Below are 16,609 nucleotides of genomic sequence, written 5' to 3'. Positions count from 1 at the left end.
GCTCTCATCTATGGTATACTTCATCAGTCTACTCTGAGCTATGTTATAGTTGTTCTGTATTACAACTGGGGTTTTGTATTTCTCTAGATGAATCATCGTTATTCTCTACCATGATGGTTATTCCCTGCTTCAAAACATATTAAGGAATATCCTATTGCCAAGAAGGGAGGAGTTCAGCATTGAAATAAAGACATAAAAGTTTGAAGCTTGTAGTTTATGCAAGCTAAATAAAATTTACCACATCTCTGAGTGCTGATGATTTTTGCTGTCAAAAGAAAGCAATTTATTATATTTATTATTTATTATTATATATTATTAATTATTTATTATCTATTGTACTGGGACAGGTGCTGTTTAATATTTTCATTGATGATTTAGGCAGCGAGATCAAGTGCACCCTCAGCAAGTTTACAGATGGCACCAAGCTGAGTGGTCCAATTGTCACACCAGAAGGATGAGATGTCATTCAAAGGGACCTAGACAAGCTGGAGAAGTGAGCCTCTGTGTACCTCATGAGGTCTAACAAGGCCAAGTGCAAGGTCCTGCACTTGGGTTGGGGCAATCCATGGTTTCAATACATGATGGGAGATCGTGTGACTGAGAGCAATCCTGTGGAGAAGCACTTGGGGATGCTTGATATTAACCCACAAATGTGCACTTAGCCCAGAAGCCCAACCATGTGAAAATTAGTTGTGTCTTAGAAGATATTCTCCTGCTTCATTAAATGTCAGCTTTTATTCAGGCCTCATTGGAAGAAATTCTTTGTAACTTGTAGTAAGTGAAAATGGATGATCATATCTAATTATTGTTCCTGTCCCTAAAAATCTATGAATGTACAATAGTATGCTAAAGATTGGATACACCAGAACAAATCCTTTAACTTAATCCAGGTCCCAAGGAGCCTCAGTCACTATGCAGCTTTCTTGTACTTTATGGTTTTACTTTCTCTTTCTTGTAACTATTTTTTAGAAGTCTGAAAAAAATAATTTATTTCCTTGCTGTTTATTTCCTTTTGAGTTTGGCAAAGTATTCAGGCTTTTATTCCATTTGTTTGCATACAAGTATGCAGTGCTACAAGCACTTCTACTAACAACATGTCACTTGAAATGGTAGAATGACATTACCATAACTAATGTAGTTGCTCTTAACAAAGTTGCAGATGCAAAGATTGCTAAACTGAAGTGCTAAATGCTAGAATCATATGCCATTTGCAGCCAGAATCAGCCAGAGGAACATATGGGTGGTGATACCTGGCATGGCAAATTGTTAGTCAATCACAGAGTTTGCCCTTCCCTTGCTTCCAGGCTAGAAGCACAGTGATTATCCTGGTGCCTGGTGCATGTCTGTGTGCTCTGAGTGGCTGAAGGCAAGGAGATCTTATAAACTGGATGAATGTTTGATGAAAAACTGGTGCAAAGCTTTTGGTCTCTTTGTGCTCAGTTGCACTACCTTGCATTTTCCCATACTTCTTCGTGACCTTCAAATAGCAGCTGGTAGAATTTTACTGGGTATTCAAAATGGCAAGAAACTGACTGTGGCGGGTTTTTTTCCCCCTTTCTACATTCCACTCCTTTGGTTCTTACAGTGGCAGTGCACTCATTCGGTTTAATGTGAGCTGTGCGGACTACGTATCTGGGCCCTTAGTTGGAAAGATTTGTGCTTTCCTGCAGGCAAGTATTTCATTCAATTGCCTTGTTTTTCAGCCTTCTCCAGTTTGTTTTGTTTGTGTGTGTGTTTACTGTGAAAACATAAAACACCCAAAAGCACTACTAAAAAGCATATTGTGTGATGCAGAGCATAAAAATTGAAGTTTATTCCCCTCCCTCCTCTCCGTCTGCATTTGGAAGGATTGTTGTCGTTTCCAGTTCAGAAATCGGACCAGACTTTTCATAGCTGCATATAAAGGCAGTGATGCCACTCTCTTCTGAGTGGCATCTCTTGTCTGTTTACAATCCTTAAGTGACTGATTTTAGATACTTTAAGAGCAAATCCAATGGCCAAGACTGTCCTCAAGTCCTACATTCTGTTTCCTTGATGCTTGTGGTGTAATTCAATGGATCATTTAGATGCGAATCAGATGCTATTAACTTGTTCTCCTAATGGAAGCACTTCCAAAGGAAAGGTTAAGCTGTGGTTGAAGATTTGATGACTATTCCAAAGCGAATAATGGTGTCCTTGAACCTTCTTTTCATCATCACCATTAAAAGGAACCAAGCACGTTGGTAAATTAACTGTAATTCACATAACTTTATGTAACTCTTTCACAGATTTTATATCTTGCGCTGAGGAACAAAGTAATATATACGAGGTCTGACACACACACAAAAAAGAGATGAACCCTATCGCATGGGAACCTAGAACGGGACGGGAGAGACAAAAAGATGGTTACAGAATGTGTTCTGACCTGTCACAGTGAGATAGAGCTCAGCTCAATTGCTTCACTGGGTATAATTGGATACTTGTATAAATACAGACATTTTCTTACTCTTGGCTAAAAAATATTGGTGTGCAAGAGTGAACAGTGAGTTAACATCAAGTTTCTTGAGAAATTGAAGAAATTATTGACTGAAGCTTGTGGTGAAGAGATAGCAGAGATCAAGTTGGTGCTCAAAGGAACACATTTTTTTTGTTGGTAGAAGGTATGAAAGCAAAAATGGCAGAGATCCTCAACAGCCTTTCAGAAAATTATACATGGAATTGCTTTGAATGTTGGCAGCATCATAAGCAGTTATGTGTCAACTCAGAAGGGAACTGTTTTGAAGGTGATCATAGCAGATTATCTTAATTTATTAAATAAAAACAAATAAAGGGGATTATGAGTGTTTTTCAGATTTTATAATATAGATGTGCATGCATGTTTTAAAAGAATTCTGTAAGATAGAAGGGAAACTCAATATAGAGAGCAGATTTCACAATATCTTCCATAAAAATTCCTGCTGTCATGGACTTCAGCATCAATGGGAATCTTCCCAGCAAGCTTCAAGTACGATGAGATAACAAAGAGCCTCTGAACTCCAGTGAAGGTCTCTCCATGTTGGCAGATGAGGACTAGAGACAGATGTATGCAAAAGAGCACCTGGCTATGATTTAGAGCATCCTTCTTCCCTTTTGGCACTGAATTGTTCTCATGTAATGTTTTGGGTTTGGTCTGCCTCTGTTTAAAAAATGAAACACGTTTTTTTGGGGAAAGTAACTTGGTGCTAGCATTGTTTGCTACATGTCTCATAATTTCTTTAAGTATGTTTGGGTTTGGTTTTAATTCAGTGCATTAGCAGCAGAAATAAGAAAGGTGAATCCTTAGATCTTTATTTAGACTACAGCAGCTTCCAGGAAACACTTATAGACATGATTGTAATGCAAATAAAAGGATAATGTTATGTGAAGGCATGCTTGCTGCTTTCAGAGTAATGCCAAAAAATGCCAGCTAAAAGTTCCCAACCACTTTTGCCTACGTAAGTTTATTTTTATTATAAAACTTACATTGACTAACTAACAGAAGTGTAACTTAGCAAGACATTTATCTGGACTGTATCATGGTGCTAGTTGCTTATGTAAGTGCAAGGAAGACTAGCCTTCTTCTTTTTTCTTTATACCATAGCAGAGGATTGTAATGCTTTCAACATACTTGAATGTATGTGTATTCTTGATTAAAAATTATGATCAAATCACTTTGCTGTGAAGAAAATACAGTAAAGATTCAAACATGATTTTTAAATCACTGGATGATGTTATTTGTACAAGCGCATATAACAAAAGCTTTACAGTGTGCTGTAAGTGTAGAATGCTTACATTCCTGTGGTGACTGGTGCATTTGTGCCCTTTTAATTATGTGTCTGTCACACAGTGTAGGTGGACTGGAGTGTGGGACTGGGTTGGTCAACTGGGCATCTGGCACATTACAGTTCACTGTACACTGGATGTCTGTCTTCCAAGTTTTATTTCCCCTCCAAAGCATAAGGAGACCAAATAGCCACTTATATATGTCAGTGTAGCATAGTGCACAATAATATCCTGGATGAACTCAGTGGATGTCTACAAGCTGCAGCCATGTACTAGTGTGGTACCTGCCTTGGTGTGTACTCGATGCCCCTGGGAGCAGGTCGAGAGCCCCTGCAAGCCCCAGCTAATGCAGACAGCGTGACACTGATTGGGTCAGGGGACAGGCACAAGATATCCTTGTCCTGTGAAGAGAAAGAACAGCACAAGTGCACTTCCGAGACCTGTGCCCTGTCCATTTCTTTGGGTGGAAAATGGAGATGCACAAGTTAAGAACCAAGAAAGGAGTCAATCAAAAAAAATTATATGTGGCAAGCCCACTAAAAGACAAAAATTTCCTTAGACACGTTGAGATGCTGTTTCTACTTGTTAGTTGAGTGAATGTTTAAGTGTAATGCTGGAATCTGAGTAAAAGTGTTAATAACTTACAGAGGTGGAGATCTTACTGGAGAGTGGGCTGCAGGCTGAAGAAGATGAGGAGCTGTGTGTGGTTGAGCTACAACCAGAGTGAGAAGCACCTGAGGCAAGGAAAAGGAGAACGTGGGTACCTATCATGGAAAGCATAACCTTGTTCATACTCACTCATGCTCCCAGATACTTTATGCTTCCTTTCTACCTGTCAGATTGGATCATTCCTAGACCAGGAACAAAGCAATTTTTTTTAAGTGGCTAAAAGATACATTACAGCAAATATTGGCAGCATGATGACACTCCCTCACTCCTGATCTTCCAAGGGACCGTCTAAGCTATGAAAAAGAACTTCACAATTATCTAGTAGGAGCTTTGGATTCATTGAAGGCCTGATAGAATAAAAGTAATGTGAGTAGAATGTAAAATGGCCAATGCACATGGACTTGTAGATAGTTCTGTAGCAAATCCTTTCATTCTTCAGCATTTTATTACTTTTGCTGTGCCAGGTTTCTTACTGACAGTTTTTGTGGCCACCATTAATTACCGACTCATTCTCTTCTTTTGATTTATTCCTACCCACGGCTCTGGCTAACATCAGTTAAGTAGGAATGGAATCACTCTGCTGGGTGTGCTTAGCTGACATCTTCACAGGCAAGCTGGTGCCTGGCTGTCAGCTGCTGTTTCTCCAAGTACAAAATACAGTATCACAATATGATCTATGGTTTTCTTCCCGAGAAAAAGGACTACCTATGCTTGTGGCAAAAGGAAGATAGTGAGCCAAAGGACACTTAATGTTCTATTACAGTTTTAATTATTAATTTACTTTTATTTATACATTGGATATGATTAGGAATATTACTTTTAGCATACTTTAAAAGATGCCTGAAGATGGAGCTCATTGCCATTGTCCTTAAATCACAAAACTGTCAATACAAAAAGACACTCACTCATAATAAAGAAAAAAAAAGGAAATAAAATATAGTCAATTTAGTCAATTATAAGATTTTTTTTGTTTCCTTCTATCTTGGAAATTGAGTTTGTAGTGAAGAATAGGATGTTTGTACTGTTGTTTTTTGGGTTTTTTTTGGTAAAGCAAGCAGATGTACCATTAAGTTTCAATTAAGACACAATCCTGCTAAAAAAGGACCTATGTAAACATCTTTAAGGAAAGTTCGTCCTATATTTGCCATTTAAGACAGGTAGAGAGGGGTGAGTACAGGTCATCCAGTCTGGAAGTTAAGTCCAAATGCTTTCTGATCTGATGTACTAAAAGGTCCTTAAAACTGAGCTCTTGTATAGCTTTTTGAATGTGAAAAGTCTAGACATAAAATAAAGTAGGACTGAGGTAAAAATATGCATACAATTAGCTGTGGATTGATGAAATGGTGTAATACAAAGACTCATGACACACATACAGTTTACTTTAGTGGCACTGGGTTCACACTTAATCTGCTTTCCACAAATGTTTAAATAATCTTCAATTATCTGCAAAGATCTGCTTTTACAAACCTCGTAATTTATCAGGCATTAAAAGAGCAATGTTTTGACAACACAGCTGTTTTAAGTGCACTCGCTATTTGTACAGCATTAATCCAAATCGATTAGCACCCAAGTTTTCTGACTCTGATGAATGTATCCCAGATGTTTACATTTTGGGCAAATGATATTTCTTTTTCTATGCATGTTGAAGTTCAGGGCTGTCTTATGTCAAGTATGCACATTTTGGAAACTGTTTTTGTCTGTGTCTTGTGAGAGTCAAGGTCCAAGAGCTTTTCAGAACAAATACATTTGAGTGCAAATGAATCACCGTACTGTGGTTGATTGATGAATCCAAAAGGAAACCTCTTGCAAAACAAAGTGTCTGCATATCCTAGAATTACAAGTCACTGGAAGACAGGGGTCGATATGACATTATTTACTCAACAAGCTTACTAAGTAATTTGATAAAATAAAACATTTTTAAAAAGATGGGGGAAAGATACTTCCAGTGATTGTGGTTTCCTTGGGAGCCAGCATTTGAGAGAAGTGTTGTCTAAAGAGTCCTCATTTCCATTTCTCCAACTGCAAGCTAACTCCAGCTACCATTTTCAAAAGTTCCTTAGCAAGGACACTTTCTTCAGAAGGATTAAGAAGGTAAAGTTTTGAAGGACTGATTATGATTTCAGCATTTTAAATTTTGAAGTTTCGGCTTAAAATTCCTGAAAAATTCACTGAAGTTGTTCTTCAGCAATCATGGTATGTAACTGATCTTACGCTGAACATAATGAAACTGAAGAACTAAAACTCAATAGTTACTTTTGCCCATATAATTAACTTTGAATTTATATATTTGTGGATTTTGCCCCCTTTTACTTCTATCCTATAAGGGAATAAGGTAACAGACACACTGTTTTATCACATGAAGTATAAGTGTAAACAAAGTTAAGAAAATTGTGTCAATTAAACCTCAGTCTCAGACGACAGATGGTTTCTGTGTTGTTTCACCTTTCAATAATTTTACAGTGAATCCAAATATATAATGCAGTTTGAGACAACAATTTTGTTGGATACTAGGAAAACAGAGTTATTTCTGTCATACTTGAAAGTGTTTAATTTCCAATGCAAAAATAGTAACTTAAGCAATATTCCATACGACTTCTGGTCACCAAGTCCTCTGAAATCTACTGTTTTCCAAATTGGCAATATCTTCCACAGAGGCTGATGCAGCAGGCATCCAATTTTATAGTATCTATTTTTACTGGGTATTCATTTAGTTGCTGTGTTCTTTCCTAATATTTCTTACAGAACTCTCTGTGGTTTTCAGTATCCCATTGGCACTATTTCTTCACATATGGCATACAAAATTATAGATGCTAAACTATTTCCAAAAGATGGAATCAACTTGTCTAACATGTAACACTTACTATTGTTTTTCGTGTGAATGATGTGTCTGTGTTTTGTAATTTTGTAAGAGTTTATAACTATGAACTCTGTCTCTGAGCAGCCCAAAGACTCTATTCAGGCAGCCATATGATGACTAGGTGGAGGAAAATCAAGAGTGCTGCCCTATATGTTATTATTTTAACAGTTTCTTGTGGGATATGGAGAAATAAAAGCATATTTCCACTTAGTATGAGTTATAACACAGTACAAGCAAGGCTCAAGGCCCTTCTCTCTTCTTGCTAGTGAAGTCTATCACTACCTCAAATGTGCAGAATGTTGAGTGCTCTCTCTCCATGGATGTCCTTGATAGCCAGACAATTATTCACCTAGTTGGCAGGATGTCTGTGTGAAGCGGCAACACAGTAAAATTCTGTTGAAGGGATAATGGCTTGAAAACCAAAAATGAAATAATAATTTCTGGCATAGATATGATGGCCGTTCAGGACATACCTTATTTATATTGCCCCCTACTACTGTTGTTTTTATAATTGTTGGTGATATCTGGAGACCTAGCAGCCACATGAGTGGCTGCTCAGAAAGCAAAGTCTGATAGACATAAAACTAAGAGAGAAAACAAGACCTTGAAAGAAACAGTTGAGGAGTTGGCAATAGAATGGAATGCTGGAGCACCTCTGCTATGAGGACAGGCTGAGACAGTTGGGGTTGTTCAGCCTGGAGAAGAGAAGACTCTGAGAACACCTTATAGCAAACTTCCAGTACCTGAATAGGGAATACAAGAATTGTAAATTGGAGAGGGGAATACTCAGACTTGATATTAGGACGAAGTCCTTCTCAATGAGGGTGGTAAGACACTGGAACAGGTTGTCCAGGGAAGTTGTGGATGCCTCCTCCCTGGAAATTTTCAAGGCCAGGTTGCATGGGGCCTTGAGCAGCCTGATGTAGTGGAAAATGTCCCTGCCAATGGCAGAGGGGCTGTAACTAGATGATTTTTAAGGTCTTTCCCAACCCAAACCATTCTATGATTCTGTGATTAAAAGCCTATATTTGATTTTACCCTGAGAGATTTTTGTCTCCTAGTTGCTGTGCTTGTATTAAAACACACTCCTTCTTAGACTGTGCAAGTAGAAGGAAGGCCCGAACACTAGTGGTGTCGGAACTGGTCCCTGATGCCGTATCATAGGCAAATTGAATTAATGGGAAGCAAGAGCAGAGGATGGTGTTCTGTCATTGGCTGGCGTAGAAGAGGCAACTGTAGAGTGCAGCTCTTTGCAAACTTGGAAGGATTGTAATGGCCAATGTGTCCTAAAATGGACAAAAATAATAGATACAGCAGAGAACTCAAAAAGAGATATTGTCCCAGGAGCACCTTGATGAACAAGAATAACATATTTGTATTTAAGTAAAATACTGACACAGCCGATGTCCTTGCATCACCTAGTGATTTACATTCACTTCGATAAGTGAAGTAATTTTGCCAAAATGCTACAGCACCAAAACAGTGATTATATGTTAGACTTCTTTTACTACTTGATGGGGCCCAACAATTAGATGATTTTCTCAAATTAGGAATGGTGGATTAGTCTAATTTTTTTTTCTTAACAATGAAACTAGTGAGTTAAGAGCTGCAGAAGTTCACAACGGCTAAAAGCATGAGTTTTTAAAGGCTAGAAAGGTGAGTATGCTTTCTGCAGCTTAGCTAACCCTGCTGCTTCATAGGTAGATGCACAGGAATTCTGCTGTTCTTTTGCATGAGAATGAATTTGACCTCAATCAATGTTACAGTGAGTCTCCTTGCTAGAGCTACTCCTTGTTCCACTGTTTTCTCCTTAGGCGGTTATCTCAAGAGTGGTTTAAAATTCAGGCGTTAATGCCCCTTAGAACCAACAGGAGAGGTGCTACACCTTCTCTAATGCACTAGGGCCTAGGCATACATTTAAGAAAGGGAAAAAAATCTTATTATTTCTGCTACTTGTATCAGTGAATATATAATTAAAACTGCACAAAATTACCTTTGTAATATTCCCAGCTGTATTTTATTACTATACCCTTAAGGATTTGATGAACAAAATATTTTATTGCATTCCTTAGCCCTTTTGAATGGGCTAACAGCCATCCAATATAGTTAAAAACAGTCCTCCTTTTTGTGTGATATCCCTTGTCTGAAACCAAAAGCACGAGCAGTAGCTCCCCTTGATTCCCATGTACTATACTATCATTGTGATGGTGATGATGATTTCCTGGTATTCCACTGAGCGTGATGTAAATGAAGATATACACAAGATCACTCTGTCCCAATGTCTTAATCCACAACTTTTATTCAGCCCAAGCACTGAATATCATGAGTGTCAAGAGAAAGAAGGGCATCCTCTGCATGATTAAGCAATAGGTAGATGACCAGTGCATGGCAGAACACTAAACTATGACTCTTCACGCTTCAGCAAACGTCATGCACTGAGATTCCTCATGTATCTTTGTCCACACAACGTGTAACAAAACAACAGAGGACCTTTGGTTTTTTTTTTGCTACTTCACAAAAATCTGATTTCACAGCAAGAAAATACAAGAATTGCAAAATTACCTAAAGTTCAATACCCCTTTGTCAGGAAGGGACTTTCTCAATACAGTATTTTTATTTGAAATTATTGCTCCATATTCATATTCTCTGTTATCACTTAAACACAATCTTTGCTTTTCATTAGTGTAATGAGACCATCTCTGTTCTAAGGACTAGCTGCTGCAAGTACTTTCAATCTGCACAGTCGATCTGATGGGTTAGGAGAAGTCTCTGCACCTCGAAATATTTAACTGGCAAAGCAGAACATTTCTTTTCTGGTCTTGTTCACTTCAGTGCTTGAGAAGTTAACTGTTTAACTATGTTTTTATCCTTGGATTTCTGAAATATCTCTCACCCTTGATCTGCAAATCTCTGTCACCCTATGAACACACATATTACGTTTTATTTTACTTCTTAAGACTGAAACAAAGGTAAACTCTATGGCAACTATATTTCAAAAGTCCCTTCCACTCTTGTAGTAAGAGCAATCTTAATTCAGTTGTATACATGCTGATTACTTGGAAAAGGAGGAGAAATATACTAATGTTTCATTTTGTTATTTATCAGCTTAGAGATTTTATATTACTTTTACTCACAGGCAAAAAAATTTATACTGAAATCATAAAAATATTTATAGCAAATTTACTTTCAATATGCTTTTCATTTTACTTTTTCTTTTATGAGATTTAATTGCATGAAGTAGCAGTGTACTGCTCATCAATTTGCAAGTTAACCCTGTGAATTTTGGAAATTCCAATCTTTGATTTCATTTGCATAAACCCAAGCTGTATCAATCACCAATGTGCATAATTTATATTGGCTTCTTTTGTTTCTAAAAGTATGAATGAAGTATTGCATTTTGGGTGGTTTTCATTTACTAACCTTGATCACACTCAGTTCACTTCAGCATCAGATCTCAAGTAGCCATGTATATTTTATTGATATTCATATTGCCTCCAAGTAAGTATATTGGGTGAGCAGCTCTAGTAACCTAACATTTTGGAATATATTTTATATCTGGATCCATGTTTCTGTGCTCCCTCTTATGTCCTAAAACAGGTATATGATAGATTAGAGATTTCTTGGTCTAAAATAGACACCGAAAAAGACCCTCTTAGAGATTCAGGCATATGCCATATATTTTATATTATACCAGGCTACTGAATTTACTTTAGAATAGGGTAGGATTGTTTTTGTAGTTCATTGGCTATTTTAGAAACCATATATCATCTACTAGCTGGGTTCTTCTACTAGCAGCAGATCTTAGAAATTTGAGATTGCACTGGGAAAATTTGGTGGTAATGCAAGGGTGGAATGGTTTTGTGGGTTCCAATTAAATAACCATGGAACCTAACGTAAATTCTGGTTCATGAAATAAGAAAAAAAGAAAATAATTTATCAAGAGTTTAGTTACTATGATGTAGACATTCAGTTTCATTAGTGATTATATGAAGAGGTTGGCCATTTATTGGTTAATGAAGGTTTTACATCGTATCTTTGGAATTCACAGTTTTGTCTCTGATGTTTAATGCATGTCAAAAGTCAGGTAAACCTCTTCTTCCATTTTACTTACTCTTGCTTCCACATTATTTTGTTGTTTGATGAACATACATACATATTGCCTATCTTTGAAAATGTGACTGTGTACATTAAGGCCATTTCAGAAGTAGTGGCTCAAGTGTTGCACTTAAAATTTCCCATTCTTTTCACACTTATGAGTGATTTACTCATGTAAATAAGTGAGGAAATTAGTGGAGTTGATTTAAGTTCGGTATGACCTATGGCAAACACTAGACCATGTTCTGCAGTCCAGTGTAAGACGCCATGAGAATACTTTGAAATTTCTTACTTATTAAATGTGTGATCTTCTCTTGAAAAAGACTGTTAAATAGACAAAAGTGAATGACAGTTTTGTGATGTAGTAAAAACATCTTTACCACTTTGTTATCAATACATTTGTAGAACAGCATATGTAACTGGTAAGGTTGTGGCATTGGAGTTCACTCAAACAATTTGAAATATGATTTATTGGTGCTCTTGAGTATACTGTAATCTGTATGGTTTCAGAAATAAAAAATCCATATTTGTATTGATATGACTTTATAACATTATCAGTATTGATTTAACACTGTAACAGTGGTCTGCAGCATTTTCCTGCTACTGATTAGATTTGTGTAGTCTGAAGCTTGGCAGATACAGATCAGTACTATATAGAATAAAAACTACATATCTGTTTGAATTACTGTGTGAGAGTAAATGTATTCTATATTCTTCATAAGTCATCAGTGTAAATAATAAAACAAGTGTATCTAAACAAGCTGTTATATGCTGGTGTGTTATATGTAGCTATGCAAAGGAAAAATGCCCTAATTTTTTCCCCTGCTAATGAATTTTGGTTTTAATTAAACACTCCAGCAAAATACTGTAAAATCTCCTTAAAATAGCATTCAACTCTTTTTCTGGGCTGATGCAGAAAGGATTATGACTATGTACATGGAGTCCGACATTAATCAACTGTAGTGGAAATCTGGTGGTTGGAAAATGAAAAATAAACTTTGGTTTTAGTGGCTATGAAAGTGAATGGAAATAGCCATGAAAGCTGCAAATTAAAACAGAGGAAATATCAGAAAAAAAATTTCACAGTTGGCAAGCATGTACGTTTTAGTTTCTGCTAGTCTGAGTGCTCATGATACTTCTAAGTCCATACATTATTCTGAATAATATAATGAAAAAGTGAGATAAAGACTAAAAGAAGGCATAAAGAACAGGAAGAAGAGGAAAGGTGTAAAAAGACTGCATAATGTATGAAAAATATTTAAAGCTACTTTCTTTTTCCTTAAACAAATGTGATTTGAGAGGCCTATATTTTTCTATTCCTTGAGTATCTTAAGTACTGCAATGCAGTTAGAGTTGCTCTGTGCTCAAATCATCCTCAGACTTGTTCAGTGACATTTTAATAAATAAAAAAATGTTGCCAAGGGAAGTTGTGGCCTCCCCATCCCTGAAGGTGTTCAAGGCCAGGTTAGATGGGGCCTTGGGCAGCCTGATCTAGTGGGATGTCCCTGCACATGCCAGTGGGTTTGGAACTAGGTGATCTTTAAGGTTCCTTCCAACCCTAACTATTCTATGCTTCTATGATACTATGATTCTATGATTGTATGCATCTCATCAGGTCCCATAGATTTATATATGTTCAGGTTCCTCAGGTGTTCACGAACCTGATCGTCCTCTACAGTGGGAGGGAGTTTACCTTCCTGGTCACCATCTTTTTGTGCCATGACCCTGGAGGGGTGAGGAGAACACTTGTCATAATCATCTCTATAAAGAGCTATTTCCAGTTATAGAATTCCATGACTATCTTTCCATGGAAACTCAGATTACCTTATAATGGTTCCATGTACTCTCATTCTGTTTGATTTCTCTTCTTATTTGTTTTCTTGTTTTTCCTTAGCTCACTGACTTAAATGGCCTTTACCACACTGGCTGCAAGTTTTTTGCAATATCCTTCATAAACTGCTGGACTAAAACTGAGCTTGTCCCATTCCCACCCAAGTCTGGCTGATAGACGTTGGACAAAAAATGTTTGTCGATTAAAATCTTGCCTGAGTCACAAAATATTGAGTTATTTTCTTTTAAAGAATATATGCCTCTTCACATCAGAAACATAAGTGGAAAAAAAATCCTCATCAAATTTAAAATGAATTATGTTGGCAGACTTCTATGTCTAATGCTAGCTCATGGCACTCAGTGCTAAAATGTAGTCCCTTGAAATTGTGATAATAAATAAAGTTTTAATAATAAATTAAACACTGTCAGAGGATGAAGACATCAAACTAGAGCAAAAAATATATTGTTAATTCCTAAATTTTGAATTGTAAAAAAGAATTTCATTCTTCAGCAAGCTGACAGTAAAATTAGACAAAACTAACATTTTAGGATGTTTTCTCAGAGATCATATGTGAAAGCCTCTGTGTGTCCTGCTTTAAGTTGTGAGTTATAGCTGTTCAGTCTTGAGGAGTGAGAAATGGCATCTTTCTTGAGGCTGTTAGGATGTACACTGCTAATAAGCCATACACTGCTCCTTTTTATGAATAACAATATGGTCAAAGTCTTCAGCTAGCAACCTGTTTGTGTGGTTTTTATTTTTCAGTTGTCCTTCTTGTTTGATGCAAAGCTGCTATTAATTTAAAAACTGCCACTCGCAGAATGTAGGAGAGAAAGACCAACTGAGACAAGCACTTGACAGTGGCTGAAACTGGTATCTTAAGACAGGTGATAATTTGGTACAGCTAATTATAATTTTTCCCATATGAAATAATGTCAGAAATATATTGGTTTTGCTTTGATAAGGCATATTTTAAAACCTGCAGTCAATGACAACTTTGACGTATAATCCACCTGCTTGTCCAAAAGGAAAAAAAGAACAAACAAAGCCCACCACAGACAGTGACTCTGTGCATTTTCTTAGTCATGATTCATTCCTGACCTGGCCCTGACCTTGTCACTGATATTTAGATTTAGTCTCTTGTTATTAATGGTAGAGATCTGAATTTGCTAAGCTGTCCAAATGATATAATTTGATCAGTTTGTTCTTAAGTTTGAAGGGAAAGTAGATATATATACATTTTTTTTTTAACAGCTTTTCCATGTACCTTTGGTCTAACAGTAGCTGGTTTTGTATGGGTTTGTGTTTAATCTGTTCCTGAGTGTTATTGTTGCTTACCTCCCTCCTATATTCCTGAGGATATCTAGTGCCATGTAAGTATGTTTTCTGGACAACCAGGCTCAGGGAGAGAGAATGGCTCAGTCTCCACCACTTTATTCCTGGACATGCTGGAATATGAGTCCCTCATTCTTCTCTAGCAAGGTGCTCAGGACCTTCATTAGCTTTTCACCTTCTAGTGCTCAGATAGGTTTGGATGAGTTTACACTCCAAAGTTAGTGAGTAGTCATATAAAGACCTAAAGAAATAATGCTCAAAAAGCTGCAACTTTATGACTGTGTTTTACAAATTTCACTTCCCTGTCCTTTCTTTATTCTCTAGTACATCCAGAATACATTGAAACCTGCTCTTACCACCCTAGAGTTGAACTTTACCTGTTCAACTCTTCTGACTAAAATTCATGCTTGATTTGGCTACAAATATTCACCTTGTTCTAGTTTTAAGGTTCGAGATAGAAAGATTCATATCACTGAAGTAGTCCTTAAGTCCTCTGAGCTCTCTCTACTTTTGGAAATTCATAGAATTATTTGCTTAAAATTGTAGGTCAGTTGGCTTTTTTTCCCCCTCCATTTATATATCTACCAGCCTTGCTATAAATCATTCTGGATGATTCATCAATGTAGACTTCTGTGTTTTTGAGCAGTGCGATTTCAGAGCTTTAAATTACTTGGAATTACTGTAACTAAATAATAAATATACGTATCATTCCATATGAAAAGACTGTTCTGTAAATTAACACTGTCAATTATAAAAAAAGATTTGAGTTTCTGTCTTGACTTCAGCTAAGCATCTGGGGTTATGTTATATTATAAGTAGTGGCAGAACATTCACTTGCGTGCAAAAATTTATTTAACCAGTGCTTTTCGCAATTATCATAAGCTTTACACAGCTTTTTACTTTAGGATTGTTTCTAAATTTACTTCTAGTAATATTCCAGCAATAAAAAGTGTTATGAGGCATGTCTTGAACAAGTATTACACAATAAGTGAATGCAAGACATAGATAAAAAACATTATTTTCTTCTCTAAAATAATCTTCTTAGGAATACACATCCTTTGACACCGTTTATGCTTGATATTGTACAGTTGCAGATGTTCTATAGTTTAAAAGCTGCTGTCAATTTCTCTGTCTTCATGGTACAGGTGCTGAGGGAACCGACCAGGAAAGCTGCCTTCCTTGATTGGTTGCTTGCTAACAGAGAGGATCTCATGGAGGAGTGGTGACTTGTGACTTCCTTGGCCACAGAGATTATAAAGCAGTCAAGTTTAAAATCATTGGTAATATGAGGAAAACTGGTAGCAAGACCTCAACTCTAGATATAAGGAAAGCAGCCTTCAGGTTACTCAGGGAACTGCCTAGTAAGGTCCCCTTGGAAAAAGCTTTTGAAAGTGCTGGGGCCCATCAATACTGGTCAACTTTTAAGAACCATCTCCTAACAGCACAGGACCAGGCAATCTCAAAACACCAGAAGTTAATCAGATGAGGTATGTAAAGGGTATAAAGGTATTGGAGAGTCTCCAGAGGAGGACCACAAAGTTGGTAAAGTGAAATTGTATGAGGAATGACTAAAATACCGCAGTCTGTTCAGCCTGGAGAAGACTGCAGGAAGACCCCATAGCAGTTTACTCCTTCCTCACAAGAGAAGGAGTAGGAGCAAGCACTGATCTCTTCTGTCTGGTGACCAACAATAGGATCAGAGGGAATAACAGGAAGATGTGACAGGGGATGCTTAAGTTCGATATTAGGAAAAGGTTCTTCACCCAGAGAGTGGTGGAGCACTGGAACAGGCTTGCCAAGGAAACAGCCATGACACCAAACCTGACAATGTTAAAGAAGCGTCTGGACAACACCATCAGACACATAATGTGAATGTTGAGGTTGTCCTGTGCAGAGACAGGAATTGGTTTGGATGATCCTTGTGGGTCCCTTCCAACTCATGACATTTGATGATACTATGATCCTAGGTTATTTTCCATCTTGATATTTACTAACTTGTGATTTTATGCTGTCTTGGAAACTGACCTATTTTTGTACACAGCTTT

Source organism: Cuculus canorus, chromosome Z, assembly GCF_017976375.1.
Source record: "Cuculus canorus isolate bCucCan1 chromosome Z, bCucCan1.pri, whole genome shotgun sequence".
Lineage (NCBI taxonomy): Eukaryota > Metazoa > Chordata > Aves > Cuculiformes > Cuculidae > Cuculus > Cuculus canorus.
This window is presented reverse-complemented; position numbering follows the sequence as displayed.